Source organism: Tympanuchus pallidicinctus, unplaced genomic scaffold (genome assembly GCF_026119805.1).
Source record: "Tympanuchus pallidicinctus isolate F22 unplaced genomic scaffold, pur_lepc_1.0 scaffold2, whole genome shotgun sequence".
NCBI classification, from domain to species: domain Eukaryota; kingdom Metazoa; phylum Chordata; class Aves; order Galliformes; family Phasianidae; genus Tympanuchus; species Tympanuchus pallidicinctus.
This window is the reverse complement of record NW_026294721.1, coordinates 19,255,754-19,272,679: the sequence shown is the minus strand read 5'-3', so window position 1 is coordinate 19,272,679 and position 16,926 is coordinate 19,255,754.

The following is a 16,926-nucleotide window of genomic DNA, read 5'->3' as shown; positions in this document are numbered from 1 at the left end:
GTATACATATATGGGATTACCTTCACCTAAGTCCAAAACCTTCCACCTTGCTTTGTTGAACCTCACTAGGTTTTCAAGGGCCCACCTTTCAAGTTTATCAAGGTCCCTCTGGATGGCGTCCCTTCCTTCTGCTGTATCAACTGCACTGATCAGCTTTGGTGTCATCAGCAAACTTCGTGAGGGTGTACTCAATCCTATCATCTGTGTCATTGATGTTATAGAGCACCAGGCCCAAGATGGACTGCTGGGGAACACCATACCATCTGGACTTAGAGCCACTGACCGCAACTCTCTGACTGCAACCTTCTAAACAATTCCTTATCCATCGAATAGTCCAGTCTTCATATCTCTTTAATTTAGGAATAAGGATGTGATGGAGGACCATGTCAAAGACCTTGCAGATGTCCAGGTAATTACATCATTTGCCTTCTCTTCGTCCTTCAATACTGTCACTCCATTGTAAGCAGCCACAAAATTGGTCAAGCACAACCTTCCATTGGAGAAACCACGCTGGCTGTCTCAGATCACTCGCTCATTCCTTATGCACTTTAACATGTCTTCTTGGAGGATCTGTTCCATGACCACCTCAGCACAGAGGTAAAGCTCACTGGCCTGTAGTATCCTGGGTCCTTCTTTCTCCCTTTCTTGTAAATGGTAGTGATGTTTTATTTTTTCCAGTTCCTGGGGACTTCACTTGACAGCCACGATTTTTCAAATATGACAGAGAGAAGCTCAGGAACCACATCAGCCAGCTCCCTTCGGATTCATAGGATCCCTTAGGATGCATTGCATCTAGCCTCATGGACACATTGTACACATTCAGTCACATGAATCAGTCTCGAACTTGCTCTGCCATTACAGTGGTGGAGAGTTTGCTCCCCCCAGTTCCCACTTAGATGTTCAGGTTCAGGGATGTAAAGTTCAGGGATGTGAGAATCCTGACTGTGTGTTAAAACTGAGGCAAAGAACTCACTGAGTACCTCAGCCTTCTCCATATCTGCTGTAGCCAGTTCTTCTTTCATGTTTAGCAGAGGAGTTTCATGTAGAAATTCCACATGTTTTCAGTTATCTGAGAAAATACTTCAGCTTTATTTTATCTGTCTATGTTTGCAAAGAAAGTCATTTAATTTGCTTGACTTCTATATACGAGGGTTGCTCCAAATGTAATGCCTCCTATTTTATTATGTTGGCCTATGATATCAAAGGCAAATGCTGGTGGTATGATAGTGGAGGTTGTCCTGACAATATTCTACTACATTTTGTTGCTGTGCAACGGATTGCAACAGTGCATATGAAGCAAAGGTGTGTCACTGAATTCCTCCATGCAGAAAAAATGGCACCCAACAGATGCATGTTGAACGTGGATACTAAAGAGTGGATGTGAGCACAGTGAGGCAGTAAGTAGTAGCTGAAATACATTTCAACAGTGGCAGCAACAATGTGCCACCTCCAGCGGTGCAGATATTTATGAGTGTGCGTGAGAAATGCAGGCTCTTGTTCACTGAAGTGTGAACTGATAGCTAAAGATAGTGACTAGGCTGAAATATAGTGTTTTGTAGATGATAATTTTCTCTATCAAAGAGTGTTATTGTTGAACCAGTTAAACTGTCTATTTTGTCTTTTTTAAAATTTTCCTTCTCTGAATACCTAAGTTTAAACAGGATTTTCTACACTGCAACACTGTTATAGTAAGCAGCATCTATCCCTGAGAATTATCGAAGACATAGTAGATTACATAGTCACCCTGACTAAACTATTAGCCATATTGCAACTGCGTCTGTTTACTTCTGCCAATTATTCTTTAGACATTTGAAACCTTGTGCTGGAACTAGCCCAGCAATTCATTTAACAAACATTACAGTGATCAGTAAATGATGACTTCTAGCCTCTAGTGATATGTGAAGATGGATTAGTTCACCTAACAGGAAAAATTTTGAGTCACTGCCAGAGAAAATTCCTACATATTTCTTCAGAAAAATTGTCTGGCTTTTTTCTACGGATTACTTAAACATGTCAGTGGGGGCCACGTGATTTAATAACAGCCAGTTAAGATATTTGAGTTTAATCCCAGCAGGCAGCAAATTCCTCAGAGAGCACAGTTACAGAATTAAGCCAAACTTTCCAACCTGTGTCATCTGTAAGGCAGATGATAGTGGAGTGGAGAATCACATAAATATTGCACCACACAAATTAAAAATAAGCACATAAATATTGCTTGAAAGGATATCTGGAGGTCCCAAGTCCAGCTGACTCAATGCCGGACAATAACAACTGATATAAGTCAACCATGTTGTTGTCTGCCTGAATTTTGAATCTTGCCTAGGTATGCATCCCAGAGTCCTGAGGAAATCCAGTTTTCAAAAAGGGCAAGAAGGAAGACACAGGTAATTATAAGCCTGTCTATAATAATGTCTATATACTACTATACATAGTAGTATATATACAAGTTAATAGCAAAGTACAGGAATTATTCTCTTTACTTAGTCTCATGTCTATATTTCATAGAATCACAGAATCATAGAATCACAAGGTTGGAAACTACCTATAAGATCATCTAGTCCAACCCTCTCCACATCACCATTGCCACCACAAGCACTAAACCATATCATGCAGCACGTCGTCCAGACGCTTCTTGAACACTGCCAGGGATGGCGACTCCACCACCTCTCCGGGCAGGCCATTCCAGTCCCTGACCACTCTGAGAGAAAAAGTTCTTCCTTACGTCTAAGCATTTGAAGCAATACTTTTCAGCTGACTAAAGTAGCATTACATTTCATCAAAATTAATCTCATAGAAATTTAACTTTCACTTTAAAATCTCAAGTAAGAAAAGCTAAAAGAGAAATATGATGGCTGTGCTTGATTCCACGTAGACTGAAATAAATAAATTAAACATATTTGCATTCAGAGCAAATACAAACCATTTCAAGTCAGTTTCATTTTGTATTTCATTTCACAAGCACACTTCAGCAGGAAAACCTGAGCTATGTTTGCTCTCATTTTGCTCCTTTTTTGGAAAAAAATAGCGTTGTTGATGAGTCAAGATCTCTCACCATAGAAGGTGGATTCTATATTTGACATTTTTTTCCTCCACTTTTTTAAAACAGCTGGTATATCAGTAAGTAGTTAAACTGCAATACTTCAGTCTAAATTCAAAGTCCCTTATGCACTGCTGTGACTCTGACAGTTCAGGATAAAATAGTCTGGACAAAATGATTCTCAACTCAACCATTTGTGTCCCTGATATTACCTTTTTACCTTTTAAATGACAAATTGCATACTAATTATTTTTTCTGAGGTTAGCTATGGTAGATTTACACAGACATTCAAAAATAATGTGTGAGTGTGAGGATTATGTAGTAAAAGGTGTCTCCTGAAATGTAATCCTTTGATTAAACACTTAAAATAAAAATTCCAATTTTATTTTCACTCACAGCAAATTATTCTTAAAAAAAAAAAATAAAATAGTAATAATGAAAGAGAATATCTTAAGTTGTAGCAATCTCATTATTATCTTATTATAGGTATATAGTGGCTTATGAATTTTATCTCTGACAGAAAAATCCAAAATAACAGCAAAATACAAATAATCACTTGTAACATCCTTCGTTTTTCTTCTAGATATTGAAATTATTAATTGTACATCCCCCAAAGAAGTATGTTGTTACCATGAAAGACATTCCTAAGTTTATCTTATGCTCTTCAGATTCAGAATCTACTTATCTTACTGCCCTGGAGTTTTAAATAGAAATAACTGTGAAGAGCTAGAAGTGGTAGAGTATAGGCAATATTAAAGAAAAAGGAAAAGTATATATATTAATAGTCATTGTTGCAAAATTCTGTGTTCCAATCTTACTTATTATTTCTCCAAATTAAACTAACTCAAATGTATTTTTATAATTTATCATAATTTAAGAATTTCCATATCAATTAAGAATTCAATTTCCTCTCATTATAAACAGTTCCTATTAAACCTCTTAGAAAACAAGAAAAGTAGATTTATACATTAAAAGGATTTATTTTCTTAGATGTTAGCACTGTTTTAAAGATTAAAAACTGAAGTAAACATGGTATTAGTAAACTCGAACTTAGAACTGGAGGTATTTGTCTAGTAAAGAAACACTGTAGCCAATGTGCCTTTTGTAATGCCTTATTAATGATCTTAATTGGAGAGTGAAAAGCATATTAACATCATTCACAAATGATAGTCATTGACGTTCATGGCCAATTAGCTTTACAGAAAAATTAATTGCATAACAATTAGACAACCAAAGACATCAGCAGAAAATTATACCAAAAAAACCCAACAGATTTTTGGTCCAGTATAAGCTTCTGTGGATAAAGAAAATAATTTCAAGCTAGATGTTTGCTTTCGTGGAGTAAACAAAGCATAGTACAAGGTCATTTGTTTATGGTCTTAAGAAACCTTTTAATCATTAATTTTGTTTGCCTCCGAATACCACTGAATGATGTCCTGTTTTCTAATAAAGACTGCTTTCTAGTCAGTGCAACAGCAAATCATATGTTAATGTTGCTACCTCACTTTGCAGAATTATCTTTTAGCTGAATAATCTAAAGAAACAAGACATGCTTAAATATACGATTTGGCAACTACTAACAAAGCCTTCTTACATAATTTCTCTTCTAATTCACTTTATGCTAATTCTCTGACAATAGGAAAGTGAAGATTTTTACCCCAAAATATTGAGAATATAAAATATTAAATATATAAAATATCTCAGAAAGCTTTAATTCAAATGCTTTCATTATTGTTTCCTAGCTCCATTTCCTTTCTGGTTTAAATCTTTCAGCTGATCTTTCTTAAGACATTGAGTAAATTTCACATATTTAATACGAAGAACTCCTCTATGTTTACTATTCTGCTGCACAACTGTAACTCTGACTCAAAATGAGAATCATTACAATTAGGTAAAACTTTTTATCTTTCCATTGCTATTTAGTCTCTTTATGGATCAAAAATACTACAAAGTTGTATAGCTTTGTGCATTATCTGCTACCACTACAACAAATGAATTGTTTCTCTTACACACTGAATATTTAATGTAGGGATTTGGATAATGCGTATTGTTATTAAGTTTAACAGCCAAAAACAGTCCAAATAACAGTAATAACACTAATAATAGTATGAACTCAAGCAAGATAAGCAGACTGATACTCTCAAATATTGTACTCTAAATCTATGTTTCTGACAGGTAGACAGCCTGCCATGATTGTATGATTTTTTGTTATCGTATTCCACATCATAACACCATGTAGTGCACTGGGAGTGAAAGAGTTAATGTTCCAGTTCCATGTACTGATGATTTTTCTGGGTAACTGGTTCTCAGAAGACAAGAACTGCACACCTCAGAAAACTTTGTGTTGTTTCGTTTCCATTTTTCATTCAGAGGGAAAGATAAAAAACTATCTGCAGATCATGAGACACCCTTTATTTTTTGCTCATCCCAGCTAGATATCTCGCCTACAGTATTAGGGTAAGGCCTTCTCTCATTCTATTTGATTTATAAGCTTCAATTCCAATTATATTGAATTATATTGTGTTATCTTGCATTCCAATGTCTTTTCTAGTAAATTAGTTTTCTTCCTCAGATCATTGCCAGCATTCTGTTTTTAGGCCCATCTCTCTATCCTTTCCCCTTTTCCCCTTTTCCCTTTCCCAGGGCATGGGTCTGTGAGTCTCCCCACCCCATTAGTCATGGAACTGGCTGAACCAGCCCATGAAATATTGACATAGCCATAAGTATGTTGTGTTTAAAATCTTCTCAGATTGACCACTTACATTGACCTGGATCTGTTCAAAAGACTTAATATATTCAGCTTCGTGCTCTTTTTGGTGATGCCCAGCAACAGGACAAGGGGTAACAGGTACAAACTGGAACAGAGGAATTTGCATGCAAACATTAGGAAAAACTTTTTTATGGTGAAGATTACAGAACACTGTAATGAAGTGCCCAGGGAGGATGTGGAGTATCTTTTTCTGGAAATATTCAAAACCTGTCTGGACAATTTCCTGCACAACCTACTCTAAGGCTTTCAGACTAGAAGTCTAGAGGTCCTTTCCATCCCCTATGATTCTGTGATTCTGCATGATTCTGCAAACATATTTTTAAGCTTATTTGAAAATGTATTCACTTTTTCATTAATTTAAAAATCTTGAAAAAGAAGGAAATATTCATTGATGGAGTCTTCTATAAATTCAAATAAATAGAATACGGTAAACATAAGACTTGGAGAAACACATTTAGAGGAAAACAAAACTTGATTCAGAGCCTGTTATCTAAACAGGTTATAAGGTCCTAATCCAACTTCCATTGAAGTGCCTGACTATCTTGAGGCACACTTGTCCAGAACAAAAGACTTTCTAAGCACTTCTTAGCAGCGGCTGTTTCAAGAAGATGCAAAAAAGCTGCGATTGCCAGTCTCTTTCTGTGTTGTACAAAAATAAAAAACTGCAATACATTCATGATATAATATTCTTTTAAAAGCCTTCCTTTATATTTAATATATGTACATATATTTATGATTTTTTGTCAATATTTTTGACAGTTTCAGTTGTGTAATTTTTGTCTTCCTTTCCTTGTCATATTTATCATCATGAAACTAGTAATATATTCAGTCTTCTGATAAAAGTAAGCTAGAAAACAAGTGTTATTGAGCTTGGGAGCTTTGCCTAGCTTGTTTGCTGAAAAAGAACATTTTAGTATTCATTTATTTGGCAGTCATTTACTGACCAGTTTCCTAACTCCATAATTTGAGTTCAGATTAAATTGCATCCTTTTCCAGATGCTGCCCCTTTTCAAGGTCAAGGTTTCAGAAGGTTAGGTTGCTAAGAAACTGAAGTGTTACTACACAAAGAACTATAAATAAAAAATAAGATATTTCAGACCTAAAATAGAAAAATATTGCTTTCCTTTTTATTGCTATTTGCCTTCCCGGCTATGCTGTCTATTTTTATATACAGTGTGGTGTACATGGAATAGTTTTCTAGTTTCTTGGCTTGAGACATACTATTCCATAAATGAAAGCATCAATCTTATGCTTGCCAACATCTCTCACATCCACTACTCTCTTTAGTAGTTCTTTGTTGTTGTTGTTGTTAGTAAGCCTTTAATAATTGCTTCTGTACAAATTGGTGATTTGTAACTTCTTCTAATTTTGATATTCATAGATAATCTTTCTCAGCTTCTTGCTACTTGAAGGTATCATATCTTTGATAGAGTTTTTATTAGGAAAAATTTTGCCATTTAAATTCTTTCTAGAGCAATACTTCAAATACTTAAAAAAAAAATTGTTAGCAAGTATAGAAGCTTACATAATAACAAGGAACATCCATCACCAATGAAAGCTTTGTTTTATATAAAGAAGTCTTTATTTGTTTTAGGTAATGCATCTTTGAATTTGGATAGTTGATTTATTTTCTTACTGCTTGTAGAAAATGGACACTGGAAAGAGAGTATTGCAAATCTTGAATTTTTAAAAATAATTTCTTGGAGGACAGTATTCAGAGTTTGAAGATTTAATTCGTAAAACCATAGAGTGAATCATAGAATAGTTTGGGCTAAGAGGGACTTTAAATATCACCTAGTTCCAAACCTCCTGCCATAGGCAGGGACACCTTCCACTAGATCAGATTTTGCTCCAAGCGCCATCTAATCTGGCCTCGAACATTTCCAGAGACAGAGCATCCACAGCTCTTCTGGACAACCTGCGTGAGTGCCTCACCACTCTCACAGAAAAGAATTTCTTTCTTATATATAATCAAAACAAACCTAACTTTTTATTTTAAAATTAATACCTCTTGCAATATCACTTCAGCTCCCTTTAGGTGCTTTAAGATCTCCACAGAGCCTTCTCTTCTCCAGGCACTTTCTCAGCCTGTTTTCATAGGAGAGGTACTCCAGACTTCTGATCATTTTTGTGGCCCTGCTTGAACAGGTTCATACCTTTTTTATGTCGGGTGCCCCAGAGGTGAACAAAGTACTTAAGGCGGGGGTGTCATGAGAGCAGAGTAGAGAGAGGGCTTAGGAACTCCATCTGTTTGTACTGGATACACAGCAGCCTTTTATCTTCTTCCTTTGTCAGAGAAGCCACTAAGTTAACTTTTGCACAATTTGCAAAGATAACGCCATTGTAGTATGTGCAGGGACATGTATGTCATGGAATGAACATGCCATGTATTTTCTGTGACTATGAATACAATTTATATGCAAAATACATATTTTACATTATAAATATTTTAAATTAATTAAATTATATTGTTAAGGCAACAGATTATTTATATGTACAGAGAATATGTATATGGGTAAAGAGAAACACTGACATCTTGGACAATATAAATTCAATAACATTCTGTGCAGCTGCATTCTACTTGAGGAGAACTACTTGAGTTTGAATGGTCTTCTCCATTTCTGTTCACGTGCTGTTTAGATGGAATATTTTTACTCTAATATTATGTATTTTTAGATTTTCTGTAAAGATTCTAACCTCTAAGACATTAGAAATTCAAAAGAAGGTATTGTGTTCTTATTTAACTAAATGTTGTCATGCAGGGAACCCACCTATATCTCATCTATTTTCTTTTAATTGCATAAGAACATCCAAAAATAAAAAGAGTTTCATTCTTTCTTTGATTTAACTAATTATTCAATTTTACAATAGACTAAGTGGAAAGTATTCTTCATCCTTTCTGTGCACCAAATTCACAGCAAATAAATAAATAAAATGTATATAAACAGGAGGTACAATGAAGCATGACGTCAAGGCAACACAAATTTCCACCAAGAAAAGGGCTAGCTTGTATTTTTCTTTTGTCTTTCTAAATAATCATGATCCATAAACAAAAGAAATGCTTTCTGATTAAAAATGACTTAGCAAAGAAGTTAAATTATTTTGAGAAGGACATGCTGGAAACAGAATTGCATTTCATAAACTTTCAGGTTGTTAAATTTGAATTTAGTATGGAAAAGAATAAAAGTGAATAGTTTATTCATGGGATGTGTTTGTTTTGTTTTTCTGTACATTAATAACAATAGCGATGTAAAGGTGAAAAAGAAAAAACTTCCAAAATTGTTTGTGTTAGTGACATCCATTGAAGCTGTAACAAATTGAGAAACTTTTTTGAATTGGACGAAGTAGAGACTTAGATCTGAAATATTACTCTAAGCACATATCTTCTGTCCATTCTGAACTCTCTCAGTTTATTTGCTTTTGGGGATGTAATAGAAATGCTAAGTCACAGCTTGAAAAAGTAATTGAGCACATAGTAGAAAGGCAGGATCAACCCAGGGGAGCTCAGGTGTATTCAGCATACCTGAGTGAGTATGAGGGGTGGAGCCATGATCCTTTCCAGACTTCATTTAGTGGTTGGCAGGGGAGGGGATAGTACCTCGCTGGAGATCCTTGCCTACCTATGGCCTTCTAGAGGTAAGCAGTTCTTTTTCTTCATTTCTTTATTTACAGTTTCTGTATTCAGGTTCATCCTTATTCTCTGCAGCTGAAGAGATTACCACCTTGTTATTTTCCATTGTGTTATAGTGCCACAGGTGAGTTGTTGCAAAAGGATGTGTATCAGCTTAATATTACACAAATGCATTCCTAGTCTGCTCTTTAAAGCTGTATCATCTGTTACATATACTAATTACTTTCAGTATATATTTTCCTTTAAAGTAAATCAAATGTATGAATAAAATTATCTTCCAAATTGCTTTTCTTTTCTCTATTCATGTATGACATCATACTTGTCTACACTATTATGACTCCTTCCCAGTGGTATTTCCTATATTTTGATTTAAGTTTATATGCTTCTTGTTAAGTGATTCTTTTCTTCTAAGTGTAAGAAGCACAGAGTATGCTTTACAGATAGAGTCCTTTCAATATATACTTTTGCATTTCCTGGAAATACAAATATCATGCCTCTTTACCCTCGGCTAATCTATGTACTGCCCAGCTTCACTGGAGAGTGCATGAAGGGTACAGCCATGATGCCTAAGTCCTTGTCTAGCTGAAAACCTTATTTTTCTAAAAAAAATGAAAAAGTAATTAATGACCATCTATTTCTTCTGGATTGCTTTTGATAGGGAGAGTATGTTGGGGGGCTGTTTTTTTTTTTTTGTTTTTTTTTTTTTTTTATGTTTGTTTTCTCCTGTTGCCTCCTTTTTCTTCTTTTATTTGTTTGGTTTTTAATTTTCACTGTTTCTAAGAAGTAGAAAAGTCATTCATTGTGTCTCTGTTTAAACATGGCTGTGAACATACTTAAACTCCAAAATGAAAAATTATGCTACATAGAACTTTGAAACCAAAACCTTAGCTAATATAAGCGTGGTTCTGTTAGGCTATTTCATCTGTGTTTCCTAGCCAGATCATGTGCAAATTTGTGTTTCATCTCTATAGGCTCTGGTTTAAAATAAACAAATGAACAGCAACAACAACAAAAAAAACAGCAAAAAACCTGACAAAGAAATTGCTTAATATTGCTGAACAATGAGTTGTAGATGTGAATGAAACATTTAACTTTAAATGGTCTAATCTCTAAGTAGTGTAAAGCAGTTGATCATGACACAGACAAAAAAAGAAAAAATTGAAGGTATTGGCACTGAGTTTGTTCCTTTCTCTGTTATTTCTTCTTGACTTCTCCCCTCCCCCAATCAAATTTTGAGTGATTTATTTGTCTTTAAGATGTCTTGCAAGTACTTAATTAGCTTCTGTGGAATTACATACTTACCACCAAATATTAAAAGCTTCCCGCTCAAATCCCAAGTTAAAATAATAACTTAAAAAAATTTAAAATGGCCTACTAATTTGTTGAAAACCATATCAAAGCAGCAAAGAGGCTTATACTGTAAGTATGTTAATTCAACAAAATAGAGAATGATCTAATTACCAGTATTGCTCATCCTAACTTTCTATAGTATGCTCAGGAGGTGCAGGAATCTGGTACGGTGTTTATAAACTACTCCTTCCACCGTCTTCATCTCCTAAACACATATGAGCTACTTAAACAAAGTCAATCTATAACCTCTGTAATATACATCATATTTATATGTTTATTGTCCTCACAAGTACAGAAAGTACATAGCCATCATTTTGGATGACAGAAACTTTTCAATTTTAAGCATGGTGTGGGCTAGAAAAGAAAATAGTAATAAGAAACACGAGAGTGCTTAAATATAAGTTTTTCAGCTCTTACTGACACTTCTTCAAATGGCATCTGAGGAATGAGAGAAAATACCAGCAAGGCAAATTTTATCCTAAACCTTTTTTTCATAGTTTAGTAGCTTGTGGTACTGATAGGAATGGGACGGTGGTTGGACTAGATGATCTTGCAGGTCGTTTCCAACCTTGTGATTCTGTGTAGTTATGTTAAAATGTGTAGATAGTAACAAAATAAAATTGAAGAGTTTTTTTATTCAGCATCATAATCAGCATGAATCACAGGTCACACACAGTCCTTCCTTTATATGAAAAAATAACAAAATCATTATTTTTGTTAAAATTGACTGGTATATCAAAAATATTTGTGTGATGTTTTATATTTAAACTGAGTGACACACTGCTATACAAAGCATATTTCTCTGTAGTACACAAAATACATCCTGTATTGTTTCTGTCTAGAATCAATTTTTTTTTTTTTCTCCTTGTTTTGTTGTATGCTTCTTTGTTTTGTGTATTTTTTTTTCCAATGAACAACTTTTGATTATATCATGGGAAATACTGCCAAACAGTATAGACTCATCATACTGTCCTACAAAGCTTGCTGCTTTATGAGTGCCTTCCTAAACACTATTTCCTGGCATACTGTTTTCTACTTAAGAAACAACTTAATTCGCAAGTTTGATGTCAGCAAAGAGATATAGACTGGGGGCAAAAAAGTTTCTTTTAATATAACCTTGCTCAGTTCTGCCTGAGCAGAGAGGATCTTCATCTTTTTATTATGAACTTTCACAATAAATCTATTCGGTACAGTTACTAAAAATGTGTGAAGGCTGATCTCAGACTCTGTAAGTGTAGAACTGCCAAAAATGTTTGGTTACTTGCAAAGAAAGCAATTTAGGGCTTTGGATAAACAATTCCATGGTAAATCCTCCTCTCTTAGGAAAACAGAACAAAACATTCAGTCCCTCTAAAACAAACAAATCAAACCCTATTAAAAAAAATCCTTTCAAAAAAACCTGCTTTTACCATAGTTTTTTAGTAAGAGTTTAGATCAGGAAACTGACCTGTTAAAGAGACATCAGAATATGCTTTTCAGAATGTCAATTCTATAAATCATCATTTGTTATTCTATAACTGTGTTTCAGCTTAATTTATGTTTGTCATGAAAGAAGCTTCCTGATGTCAGTTCTGGCTGCATGTTGGGCTGTGCAAGGGGATCAAGCTGTGCTACTGTTTAGGATCACTGCCAAACAAATGACATTTTCCAGGAACATAAGCAGAATTTTAAGAAGTTGTCTTTGTCCTTCTTAAGCAGTAGGGTTAAAGGGAACCTAAGGAGAAGATGAAGAAGGGAGAAAGAAAGCATAACTTGATAGTAGCACATAGCTGGTGAGGAAGAAAATAATATCTGGGCAGGGAACATTGTTACCTTTAAGAATAAACTAAGAAAATTTTTGGTTTCTATTTCAAACTGTAAGACAACAAAATTTTTTTCTTATGACAAGTTTTTAAATATTTAGCAGCACTATTGAAACAGCTCAAAAATTCAGGACTGGCTTTAGAGTTTGCATCGAGGCAGAATGCAGTATCCTGTGAGGGAGAACAGCAGCAAAGCTGACACAGTAATAAGAGATGTAAAACTCATCTGCAATTTAATGTTTGAATATTAATTATTTTAATAATTAATTGAATATTAATTAATTTAATTTTCTGAATTTCTTCTTTTAATTGAAGAGCTACAAGTCTGTGTTTGAATTGAGACAGACATTAACTGATTCTTTTTTAAAATTAAGGTGAATATGGCTTAAAAGAACTAATACCCAAGAAAAAAAATGAGACCTTATAATTCAGAATATGAGCTAATCTCTGGCTCCAAAAGAAATTGAACTAAATTTCATATGTATAAGAATTTATTCAAAAACTTGATGACTTCAGCAGTTTATAGAGGCTTCCAAGTCAATCTGGCTTCCTGTTCCTAATGCCAAAATTGATGATTAGATTATCTGGCCTTACGTTTTTGCTTAATGCAGTCTACTATGTTTCAATCCTGTATCAAAATTAAGGAGTAAGGTAATTAAATTCTTTAGAAGACTAAGCTATGTGACACTGGCAAAAAATAAATAAAATAAAAATTTCATCACTTCTAGATTATTTTTCAACCCATCTTTTATGTCATAAACAAAATTTAGATATCCTGTCACTAAATAGAGCTGTGATCCTGAGCTGAAGTCAGAACTTCCAATTTTATGGCTTGCAAGTTTGTTCTTGTAGTAGAAAGGAAAGTTTTGCATTTTTCATTATCACAACATCACATGTGTTTATTTACCATCTGCACATCTATTTAAATGTCATTACTCAGCTGAAGTTGAGGCAGAGTATGTGCTCAGAAATTACTGACTCTAAGAAGTTCTGTCCTCAAGATGCTGGGTTCAGTCTCCCACATCTTGATAGGTGTGAAGTCTAACCCCTACCCAGAAGGATATGACTCACACCCACAAAGCAGAGATTGCTTTGCTGCTGGTCCTCAACACACATAAGCAGTTCAGCTTTCCAGAGCATGGAACTCTTCCTTTCTACAGAAATGCAAGCTTTTTGTGGTTAAGATCAAGAAATCATCCTGCAATTGAAAAACTCTGGCAAAAAAAAAAAATACACAAAATCAATCTGTAAATTTAGTAATGAAAAACCTCTTTTGGTAAGAAATGAAACATAAATCTATCAATAATACCAAGAAACTTAAATGCTGTAATTACATAGTAGTTACCTGAATATATTTTTTTATGCCATATTTTACAACATTACATAGCATGTAGTATAGAAGATTTGTGTATTTCTAATGTTTGGGATTAAAATCTGCTAAAAAAAAAAACCCTCTAAATTAAAGATAATGAAAAGTAAAAGATTGGCAAGAATTAACAAATACAGCTAAAGATCCTAATTCAGGCAATGGAGGACCCAACACTCGTTTTGAGTTTCAGTGCTAATTTATAGTTACAACTCCTGTAAGTTCTCTCATCTACAATCATTATTCATCATGATAACCCAGAGGACACGATAAGAAGTAAAATTATTGAGATAAGTTTAAAAATAAAAATTAAAAAGTGTGACCTACCGAGGGGAAAAAAATACACCAAAAAATACTATGGAAGAATGATGTACATTTATAGAATAGACTATAATGGACATTTTTGTGGAAATCTTTAAACAGACCTCTGATTATGAAATTACTGCTTATTATAAAACACTTCTTATGTGAAACCCTTCTAGATAAGTCAAGACCAGTACCAGAATTTTAAATTAGTTGTTTTTATGTGTAATTTACAATCATATAGATTGTAAATGAAGAAAGTAGTTCAATAGCTTATTCTATATAAACTGATAAGAATTTAAAGGTTCTGCAAGTAGACAATGTGAGAAAAATCACCAAATCTTAGGAAACAAATAAAATAGATTTTAGAAACGTATTAAAAAGGATAATTTTTATTTATCAGTTGATGTCAGATTGAAGGACTCACTAGATCTTTTTGTTTAGTTTACTTCTAGTGTATAATTTCTAACGCGTGAGAGAAAAACTTTCCTTATTATACAGTATAATTTTTTGCTTTCAAGTTATTGAGGAACATAAACAACAGAAATATATAATTCTTACAGGGTAATAAACTTTGCTAGACTTTCTGTCACCATGTCTTGATGATGATTTGAAGCAACAGAAGAAGTTCTGTGTAATAATGAGTTCTATTCTGAAAGCTCTGTAGTGAATTCTTTGTTCCTTGTCTTCTTTACTTGCTCAAAAGAGAATAGCTGACACAAGATGAAAGTAAGAGAAAGGGCATCCATTGCAATAAGGAGGTGACATCAGAATGTTGCTGCTTTCTTCGCAAGAAACATCTTACAATATTCTTTCCACAGTATCACCAGACATGTAAGACTACCTTTCTGGGTGCTCCAGATGGATTTTTGCTGCATGGATTTAATTAATTATCATCCCTTCATTGGTTCAACGCTTTTATGGATGATATCAGGACATCTTAAGTTCATGAATTTTAATAATTCTAATAAATATGCAATGTGATGACAGCAGACTATTCTACTGTGGATCAAAGATTCAGAATACCCTTCAAGTTCAGGTTTAATTCTTGAACATTTTTCTTCTTGAAATGCCCCTCTCTTCATTAGAGAAACTTCATAGAGGTGCTCTTTGCTTAGGTAGTTATTTTAAACACATACCTGAAAGTTTAGTCAAAAATTTTAACTAATTTTATACCAGTACAGTATCTCCTAAAAACATAAGTAGGTTTTTCCCTTCTGCACACGCTCAACCTAAAAATCCCTCTTACTAGGAGTAATTTGCTTCAGCAGTGTATGCATTAAAACTCATTTTTACACTCAGGTATTATTTCCTCTTCTTTTTTTTTTTTTTTTTTTTTTTACCTGAGCACTATCCTTAAGTGAAGAAGAAAATTTATTATGACTCAGAAGGAATGAGAAAATCACTATTAAATTCAAACAATATTACAGGCAAATTTTAAAACTGTAAAATTCATGAATTATATAAAAAAAACTCTCTTTGTGGAAAATAATTATTTCCTTCTTAATGAAATTTTAACCAGGGAGTCTTAAAAGATACAAGTATCATAATGCTTCCTTTTATTTCTCTTCCTCGAAGAATTAATATCTAAATAGAATTACTGCAGATCTTTAATTCTAAAGCTTGGTAGTAGTGTTCATTCTTTACTGTCTGAATGAAAAGTTAGGAAAAGTAGGAAAAGTTAGAAAAGTTAGGAATATTAATATTATTGGGAATAATATTAGGAATAATTAAAAGTTTAAAAGTTAGGATTTTTTTATGAAAATTCACACTGAAAAATGTAATAATCTTATTTTCAGAATCAATAAACTTATTATACATTAAATCTGGGATTTTATTAGTGGAATTCATGTTTGTACGGCAGCCTAGTGTGGAATCTGGTATAATACCAGTATCTTCCTCTTGCTACTTTTCCTCATTTGCTCCACAACAAAAGAACTCAGAAAGATAATGCAATTGTGAAAAGCTGATAGAATTAAGGAAGAGGAGATGTGGCCTTCTTGGCTCTTAATAAGATGCAAGAAGACAGTAATTCTGCCATGCCTATGATCTTGTTTTCTACACTCTGGTCTTTCTGTGAAACCTGTCACTGAGGCCAAAATCTTCCATATCATGCCTCCAAAATTGTTCTCTAAATACCACTTCTTTCTATAATTCTTCCTTCTCCTGTGTATTTATTAAACATCAATATTCTTTTTTTTTATTGAGATGTTCATATTAATATTTTCAGAATTAAGTATTTGACAAATAAACAATATGGCTTATATTTGAGATTTTCCTTTTAAAATCTTTTCAGATAAAAATTGAGTGAGCATGAATTTACTTCATAAAATATTTCTGAAGCTTTTTCAAAACCTTCTTAATTTATTTCATAAAATTAAGACAAAATGCTTCGTATCTTTCTAGATAATATCCTGTCCAACAAATACTATCATTTGTAAAATTTCTGTGATCTAACCAGGGCTTATATTAACAAACATAAGTATAAATACCAATCAGTGTCTCAATAAAAAGAAGGTTAAAAAAAAAGTCCTTGAAATATTTTAATTTACTTGTCTGTTTTTAAAATAATCATCCCTGAAACGCACTCCGTATGTCTTCTACACAGCTCACCCCTTATTTTCAGTATTATTTTACAGATATTTCGTTATGATAAGCACAACAAAA